Source organism: Aegilops tauschii, unplaced genomic scaffold (assembly GCF_002575655.3).
Source record: "Aegilops tauschii subsp. strangulata cultivar AL8/78 unplaced genomic scaffold, Aet v6.0 ptg000929l_obj, whole genome shotgun sequence".
In the NCBI taxonomy this organism is placed as follows: Eukaryota; Viridiplantae; Streptophyta; class Magnoliopsida; order Poales; family Poaceae; genus Aegilops; species Aegilops tauschii.
Window position 1 is genome coordinate 1 of NW_027333148.1, and position 8,612 is coordinate 8,612.

Sequence of the window (8,612 nt, forward strand, 5' to 3'; positions counted from 1 at the left end):
CTTAATATTTATCTAGTCTTATATAGGTTTCGGTATATTGAAATATAAACATAAAAAAGAAGATAGAGGATAGGCTCATTACTTAAAAAAAAGATATGGAAATAGCTATAGAAAAAAAAAAAAAGGAGCGTGAGAGCCAAATGAATCGAAAGATTCATGTTTGGTTCGGGAAGAGATCATAAAAGTTGTAAACTTACAAAATAATCTACTTTCATTAAAAGATTTATTAGATAATCGAAAACAGAGGATCTTGAGTACTATTCGAAATTCAGAAGAATTGCGTAGAGGGACCATTGAGCAACTCGAAAAAGCTCGGATTCGATTACAGAAAGTCGAACTAGAAGCGGATGAGTATCGAATGAATGGATACTCTGAGATAGAACGAGAAAAAGCAAATTTGATTAATGCTACTTCTATTAGTTTGGAACAATTGGAAAAGTCTAAAAACGAAACCCTTTATTTTGAAAAACAAAGGGCAATGAATCAGGTCCGACAGCGGGTTTTCCAACAGGCCGTACAAGGAGCTCTAGGAACTCTGAATAGTTGTTTGAATACCGAGTTACATTTCCGTACGATTCGTGCTAATATTGGCATTCTCGGGTCCCTGGAATGGAAGAGATAATTAAATTAATTAGGCCTTGAACTTCTACTTTCGTTTAGAATTTAGGCATTATTTTTCCCCTTGCTTCCGAAAAAAGAGTCAAGAAACACTAATGGCAACCCTTCGAGTCGACGAAATTCATAAAATTCTCCGCGAACGTATTGAACAATATAATAGGAAAGTAGGGATTGAGAATATAGGTCGCGTAGTTCAAGTGGGGGATGGGATTGCTCGTATTATAGGTCTTGGTGAAATAATGTCAGGTGAATTAGTCGAATTTGCAGAAGGTACTAGGGTATTGCTCTGAATTTGGAATCCAAAAATGTTGGGATTGTATTAATGGGCGATGGGTTGATGATACAAGAGGGAAGTTTTGTAAAAGCAACAGGAAGAATTGCTCAGATACCCGTGAGTGAGGCTTACTTGGGTCGTGTTGTAAATGCTCTGGCTAAACCTATTGATGGGAAAGGCGAAATTATAGCTTCCGAATCTCGCTTAATTGAATCTCCTGCTCCAAGTATAATTTCCAGGCGTTCCGTATACGAACCTCTTCAAACAGGGCTTATTGCTATCGATTCGATGATCCCTATAGGGCGCGGTCAGCGAGAGTTAATTATTGGGGACAGACAGACTGGCAAAACAGCAGTAGCCACAGATACAATTCTCAATCAAAAAGGGCAAGGTGTAATATGTGTTTATGTAGCTATCGGTCAAAGAGCATCCTCCGTAGCTCAAGTAGTAACTACTTTCCATGAGGAGGGGGCTATGGAATACACTATTGTAGTAGCTGAAATGGCGGATTCACCTGCTACATTACAATACCTCGCTCCTTATACGGGAGCAGCCCTGGCTGAGTATTTTATGTACCGCGAACGGCATACTTTAATAATTTATGATGATCTCTCCAAACAGGCACAAGCTTATCGCCAAATGTCCCTTCTATTAAGAAGACCTCCCGGCCGTGAGGCTTATCCAGGGGATGTTTTTTATTTGCATTCACGCCTTTTAGAAAGAGCCGCTAAATTAAATTCTCTTTTAGGCGAAGGAAGTATGACCGCTTTACCAATAGTTGAGACTCAATCTGGAGACGTTTCCGCCTATATTCCTACTAATGTAATCTCCATTACAGATGGACAAATATTCTTATCTGCGGATCTATTCAATGCCGGAATTCGACCCGCTATTAATGTGGGTATTTCTGTTTCCAGAGTAGGATCCGCGGCTCAAATTAAAGCCATGAAACAAGTAGCTGGCAAATCAAAATTGGAACTAGCGCAATTCGCAGAGTTACAAGCCTTTGCACAATTCGCCTCTGCTCTCGATAAAACAAGTCAGAATCAATTGGCAAGGGGTCGACGATTAAGGGAATTGCTTAAACAATCCCAGGCAAATCCTCTCCCAGTGGAAGAGCAGATAGCTACTATTTATACCGGAACAAGAGGATATCTTGATTCGTTAGAAATTGAACAGGTAAATAAATTTCTGGATGAGTTACGTAAACATCTAAAAGATACTAAACCTCAATTCCAAGAAATTATATCTTCTAGCAAGACATTCACCGAGCAAGCGGAAATCCTTTTGAAGGAAGCTATTCAGGAACAGCTGGAACGGTTTTCTCTTCAGTAACAAATAAATTTTGCATGTCTACTCTTGTTAGTAGAATAGGAATCGTTGAGAAAGCTTTTTCATTTGAATCATGCAAAAAAGTTTTCTTTGTTTTTAGTTTAGTATAGTTATTTAAAGAATAGATAGAAATAAGATTGCGTCCAATAGGATTTGAACCTATACCAAAGGTTTAGAAGACCTCTGTCCTATCCATTAGACAATGGACGCTTTTCTTTCATATTTTATTCTTTCTTTTATTTTTTTGCTTCTTCCGAGAAAAAACTGTTAGACCAAAACTCTTTTAGGAAATCAAAAAATCCAGATACAAATGCATGATGTATATATTATATCATGCATATATCATAAAGAAGGAGTATGGAGCCGGTAGTGGGAATCGAACCCGCAACCCCAAGGTTATGAGCCTTATGAGCTACCAAACTGCTCTATACTCTTAAACTAAAGAGGGGTAACTAGTGGATAAAAGAGGGTTGGATACGCCCCTCTACCAATATCTATACAAATAGAATAGTCCATTTATACAGAATGGTAAAGAGGGCTCCTCTATGATTATCAATTCCAGAAATCCATACAAATACGAAAGGGTATTTTATCCTTACCAACTGGATCTTGTTGCACCCGGTAACAAACACTCATAAACCATTTCTCGAAGTACGTGTCCGGATAGCCCAAAATGTCGATAGTTAGCTCTAGGTCTTCCGGTCAAAAAACAACGTCGATGAAGGCGTGTAGGTGCACTATTACGCGGTAGGGATTGCAATTTTTCTCGCATTTTCGTTTTTTCACTCAAACTCAAGGGAGAAACTTTGCTTCTTATCTTTTTTTTTAAAGATTGACGAATCAAATGATATTTCTGTTCTAATTTCTGCCGCTTCTTCTCCCTCTGAATCAAACTTTTTTTTGCCATAATGTGTCGTTGCTATTATTACCAAGTATACGGTTCTAATCCTAGATGGAAAAATAAATAGAAAAAGAAATCTAAAAAGGCAGATCCTCCCTCTCTATCAAGAGTAATGAACTAGGTGCTGATACAGTACAAAAAAACAAACTAAATTAACCAAACTTGCCTGATGTTGAGGCAATCAAGAAAGCTGCATAAGTGAATATATAACCCACGGAAAAGTGAGCTAATCCAACCAATCTTGCTTGCACAATGGAAAGAGCCACGGGCTTATCTCTCCAGCGAATTAAATTAGCTAAAGGTGTGCGTTCATGAGCCCATGCTAAAGTCTCAATTAATTCCTGCCAATACCCCCGCCAGGAAATTAAGAACATAAATCCAGTAGCCCAAACAAGATGTCCAAATAAGAACATCCACGCCCATACCGATAAACTATTCATCCCAAAAGGATTATATCCATTGATAAGTTGTGAAGAGTTTAACCATAGGTAATCTCTTAACCATCCCATCAAATAAGTGGAGGATTCATTAAATTGTGAAACGTTGCCCTGCCATAATGTGATATGTTTCCAATGCCAATAAAAAGTAACCCACCCAATGGTATTTAACATCCAGAAAACTGCCAAATAAAATGCGTCCCAAGCAGAAATATCACAAGTACCGCCGCGCCCTGGGCCGTCACAGGAAAACTATATCCAAAATCCTTTTTATCTGGCATTAATTTGGAACCGCGTGCATCTAAAGCGCCCTTTACTAAAATCAATGTAGTTGTATGCAAACCTAGAGCAATAGCATGATGAACCAAGAAATCCCCAGGTCCTATTGTTAAGAAAAGCGAATTACTATTCTCATTAACAGCATTCAACCATCCGGGCAACCATAGGCTTCGACCCGCATTGAAAGCGGGGGCCATTCGTTGAAGATAAGAGTATATCGAACCCATATGTCGTCTTGCCATGAGCAGATTGTATCCATTGGGCAAATATAGGTTCGATCAAGATTTGCTTTTCTGGAGTACCAAAAGCAAGCATGACGTCGTTATGAACATAAAGGCCCAAGGTATGGAATCCTAGAAAGAGGCTAGCCCAACTTAAATGAGATATGATAGCTTCTTTATGGTCTAACATTCTTGCCAATACATTATCCTCATTCTGTTCCGGATTGTAATCCCTAATGAAAAAAATAGCTCCATGAGCAAAAGCCCCTGTCATGATGAACCCTGCAATATATTGGTGATGAGTATATAAAGCAGCTTGAGTAGTAAAGTCTTGTGCTATGAATGCATAAGGAGGTAAAGAGTACATATGTTGAGCTACTAAGGAAGTAATAACCCCTAAAGAAGCTAGAGCAAGACCTAACTGAAAATGAATCGAATTGTTGATTGTGTCATAAAGGCCCTTATGCCCACGCCCTAATCGACCCCCCGGAGGAGTATGCGCTTCTAAAAGATCTTTAATACTGTGCCCAATTCCGAAGTTAGTTCGATACATGTGACCGGCAATGAGAAAAATAAATGCAATAGCTAAATGATGGTGAGCCATATCGGTCAGCCACAAACTTTGCGTTTGTGGGTGGAATCCCCCAAGAAGAGTTAGAATGGCAGTTCCCGCTCCTTGAGCGGTACCAAATAAATGATTACTCGAATCAGGGTTTTGGGCATAAAGATTCCATTGACCCGTCAAAAGGGGTCCCAACCCCTGGGGATAGGGTAATACATCTAAGAAATTATTCCATCGAACGTACTCCCCCCTGGATGCGGGAATAGCAACATGAACTAAATGTCCTGTCCAAGCCAAAGAACTTACCCCGAAAAGTCCTGACAAATGATGATTGAGACGAGATTCCGCGTTTTTGAACCACGAAAGGCTTGGTTTCCATTTGGGTTGTAGATGTAACCAACCCGCTATTAAGGACAGCGTAGAAAGAAATAATAGAAAAAGAGCTCCAGTATAAAGATCCTCATTGGTGCGTAATCCTATTGTATACCACCACTGATAAACTCCAGAATAAGCAATATTCACTGGACCAGCAGCACCTCCTCGAGTAAAGGCTTCCACAGCGGGTTGACCAAAATGAGGATCCCAAATCGCATGAGCAATAGGTCTTACGTGTAAAGGATCCTGTATCCATGATTCAAAATTTCCTTGCCAAGCTACATGAAACAGATTTCCGGACGTCCATAGAAAGATTATTGCTAATTGCCCAAAGTGAGAAGCAAAAATGTTCTGATAAAGACGTTCTTCAGTAATATCATCATGACTTTCGAAATCATGTGCGGTAGCATACCAAACCAAATACGACGAGTAGTGGGGTCCTGAGCTAAGCCTTGGCTAAACCTGGGAAATCTTAATTCCATAATGCCTTTCAAATCCTCCTAGCCACTATCCTACTGCAATAATTCTCGCTAAGAAGAATGCCCATGTCGTGGCAATTCCACCCAGAAGGTAATGGGTTACTCCTACAGCGCGTCCTTGTATAATGCTCAAGGCTCTAGGCTGAGTAGCAGGAGCAACTTTTAATTTGTTATGAGCCCAAACGATAGATTCAATGAGTTCTTGCCAATAACCACGGCCGCTGAATAAAAACATTAAACTGAAGGCCCAGACAAAATGAGCACCTAAGAAAAAAAGACCATATGCAGATAATGAAGAACCATAAGACTGAATGACTTGCGATGCCTGTGCCCACAAGAAATCTCGAAGCCACCCATTAATCGTAATGGAACTCTGTGCAAAGTTTCCCCCTGTAATATGAGTTACCACCCCTTGATCACTTATAGTACCCCAAACATCCGACTGCATTTTCCAACTGAAATGGAAAATGACTACCGAAATTGCATTGTACATCCAGAATAAACCTAAGAAAACATGATCCCAGGCGGATACTTGACATGTTCCCCCTCGGCCAGGCCCATCGCAAGGAAAGCGAAAACCTAGATTTGCTTTATCGGGTATCAAACGGGAACTCCGAGCAAATAAAACACCTTTCAAAAGTATTAATACAGTCACATGTATGGTAAATGCATGAATGTGATGGACTAAAAAATCTGCGGTTCCTAATGGAATAGGTAACAAAGCCACTTTGCCACCTACTGCTACTAACTCGCCGCCTCCCCACGTTAAGCTAGTATACTTGTTGTTGCACCAGGAGCTGTTACGCCAGGCGCAGTAGCATGGATATTTTGTACCCATTGAGCAAAGATAGGTTGTAATTGTATGGCAGTATCCGAAAACATATCTTGTGGACGGCCTAAAGCACTCATGGTATCATTATGAATGTACAAGCCAAAACTGTGAAAACCTAGAAATATACATACCCAGTTAAGGTGGGATATGATTGCATCGCGGTGTCTAAGGACGCGATCTAATAGATCGTTGTATCGAGTAGTTGGATCATAGTCTCTTACCATAAAAATTGCTGCATGTGCAGCAGCACCGACTATTAGAAATCCGCCAATCCACATGTGGTGTGTGAACAAGGAAAGTTGTGTACCATAGTCAGTAGCTAGGTATGGATAGGGAGGCATAGAATACATATGATGAGCTACAACAATGGTTGTAGAGCCTAGCATAGCTAGGTTAAGAGATAATTGAGCATGCCATGACGTTGTTAAGATTTCATAAAGACCCTTATGGCCTTGTCCTGTAAATGGGCCCTTGTGAGCCTCCAAAATATCTTTAAGTCCATGGCCAATACCCCAATTGGTCCTATACATATGACCTGCGATTAGGAAAAGAATAGCAATAGCTAAATGATGGTGCGCAATATCGGTCAGCCAGAGACCACCGGTTACTGGATCTAGTCCTCCGCGAAAAGTCAGAAATTCTGCGTATTTGGACCAATTTAAAGTGAAAAAAGGGGTTGCTCCTTCGGCAAAACTAGGATAAAGTTGAGCCAAAAGGTCCCGATTCAAGATAAATTCATGAGGAAGTGGTATCTCTTTAGGATCCACCCCAGCGTCAAGAAATTGGTTAATTGGTAAAGATACATGAATTTGGTGCCCCGCCCAAGAAAGAGACCCAAGTCCTAATAATCCCGCTAAGTGGTGATTCAACATGGATTCTACATCTTGGAACCAGGCCAATTTGGGAGCGGCTTTGTGATAATGGAACCAACCAGCAAAAAGCATTAACGCTGCAAAAATCAATGCACCAATTGCAGTACAATAGAGTTGTAATTCACTAGTTATTCCAGATGCTCGCCAAAGCTGAAAAAAACCAGAGGTTATTTGGATTCCTCGGAAACCCCCGCCTACATCACCATTCAATATTTCTTGCCCTACTATAGGCCAAACTACCTGAGCACTGGGTCCAATGTGAGTAGGATCACTTAGCCATGCTTCATAATTGGAAAAACGGGCGCCATGAAAGTACATGCCACTCAACCAAAGAAAGATAATGGAAAGTTGCCCGAAATGAGCACTAAAGACTTTTCGAGAAATCTCCTCCAAATCACCAGTATGACTATCGAAATCGTGAGCATCAGCATGTAGGTTCCAGATCCAAGTGGTAGTATCAGGGCCCTTAGCTAGTGTTCTTGAGAAATGGCCGGGTCTGGCCCATTCCTCAAAAGATGTTTTTACAGGATCCCTATCCACAACAATTTTTACTTCTGGTTCCGGCGAACGAATAATCATTAAGTCCTCCTCTTTCCGGACAAGACATACAAAGAGACCCGCCAACTGTCTTTTTAGTGAATCTTTGAAAGATATATATTTTGAAAGATAGATTTTGAAAGATAGATTTTGAAAGATAGATATTGTGATTAGTTCTTTTCTTTACTATCTACCATCCTTCTATTTTTTTTTAGTTATTCACTGGAGCAATTATATATTGAAGTCAATCCGAGGCAAGTGTTCGGGTCTATTATGACATAAAGATTAGGTGCCTAACGGACATTGTTTATCTTGAAAAACAAATATTTCTCGACGTAAGAAAAAAATCTTTTTTATTTTTAATTTAAGAAACTAGTGTATTTTTTTTTGAGGGCATAAGCTCCTATCTATATCTACTTTCCTTGAGCATAATATAGGGTTTTTTATTTGATTCTAAATTCCAAGATAACTCATTAGAATTATTAATAAGATGGTCCTAATATATTAGCAATATTTAGATTGCCCCCTCTTTTTATTCAGTTTATTACTTCTATTCTAGACCCTATCCCTATGGTTTATTCTTATGAAATATCATATAAAATAGAAGGTATAAGAAATGGATATAATGAAATTCTTGATTCGATCTTACGACCTAATTTATTTGATTAATGGATCAACAACCAAACCACCCATTTTATGAAAAAGAAGGAGCATGGTCTTATTCAAATTCAAAGCGCTTCGTAATCTTCAACCAGTTCTGTGCTTCAATATAATTTCCCGGAGTAAGCGCTATAGCTTGTTTCCAATATTCAGCAGCTTGATCAAACCAAGCTTCCGCAATTTCCGAATCACCCTGTAGAATGGCCTGTTCTCCTCGGTCGGAATAGGAAGTT

General features: G+C 39.7%; 1 non-coding gene across 1 annotated transcript; it reads right to left on the minus strand.

Annotated features, from left to right (window-relative positions):
* Window positions 1-2,362: 2,362 nt before the first annotated feature.
* Window positions 2,363-2,434, minus strand: TRNAR-UCU (transfer RNA arginine (anticodon UCU)). The gene has a single exon. It is a non-coding gene; the product is annotated as a tRNA-Arg (tRNA).
* Window positions 2,435-8,612: the final 6,178 nt, after the last annotated feature.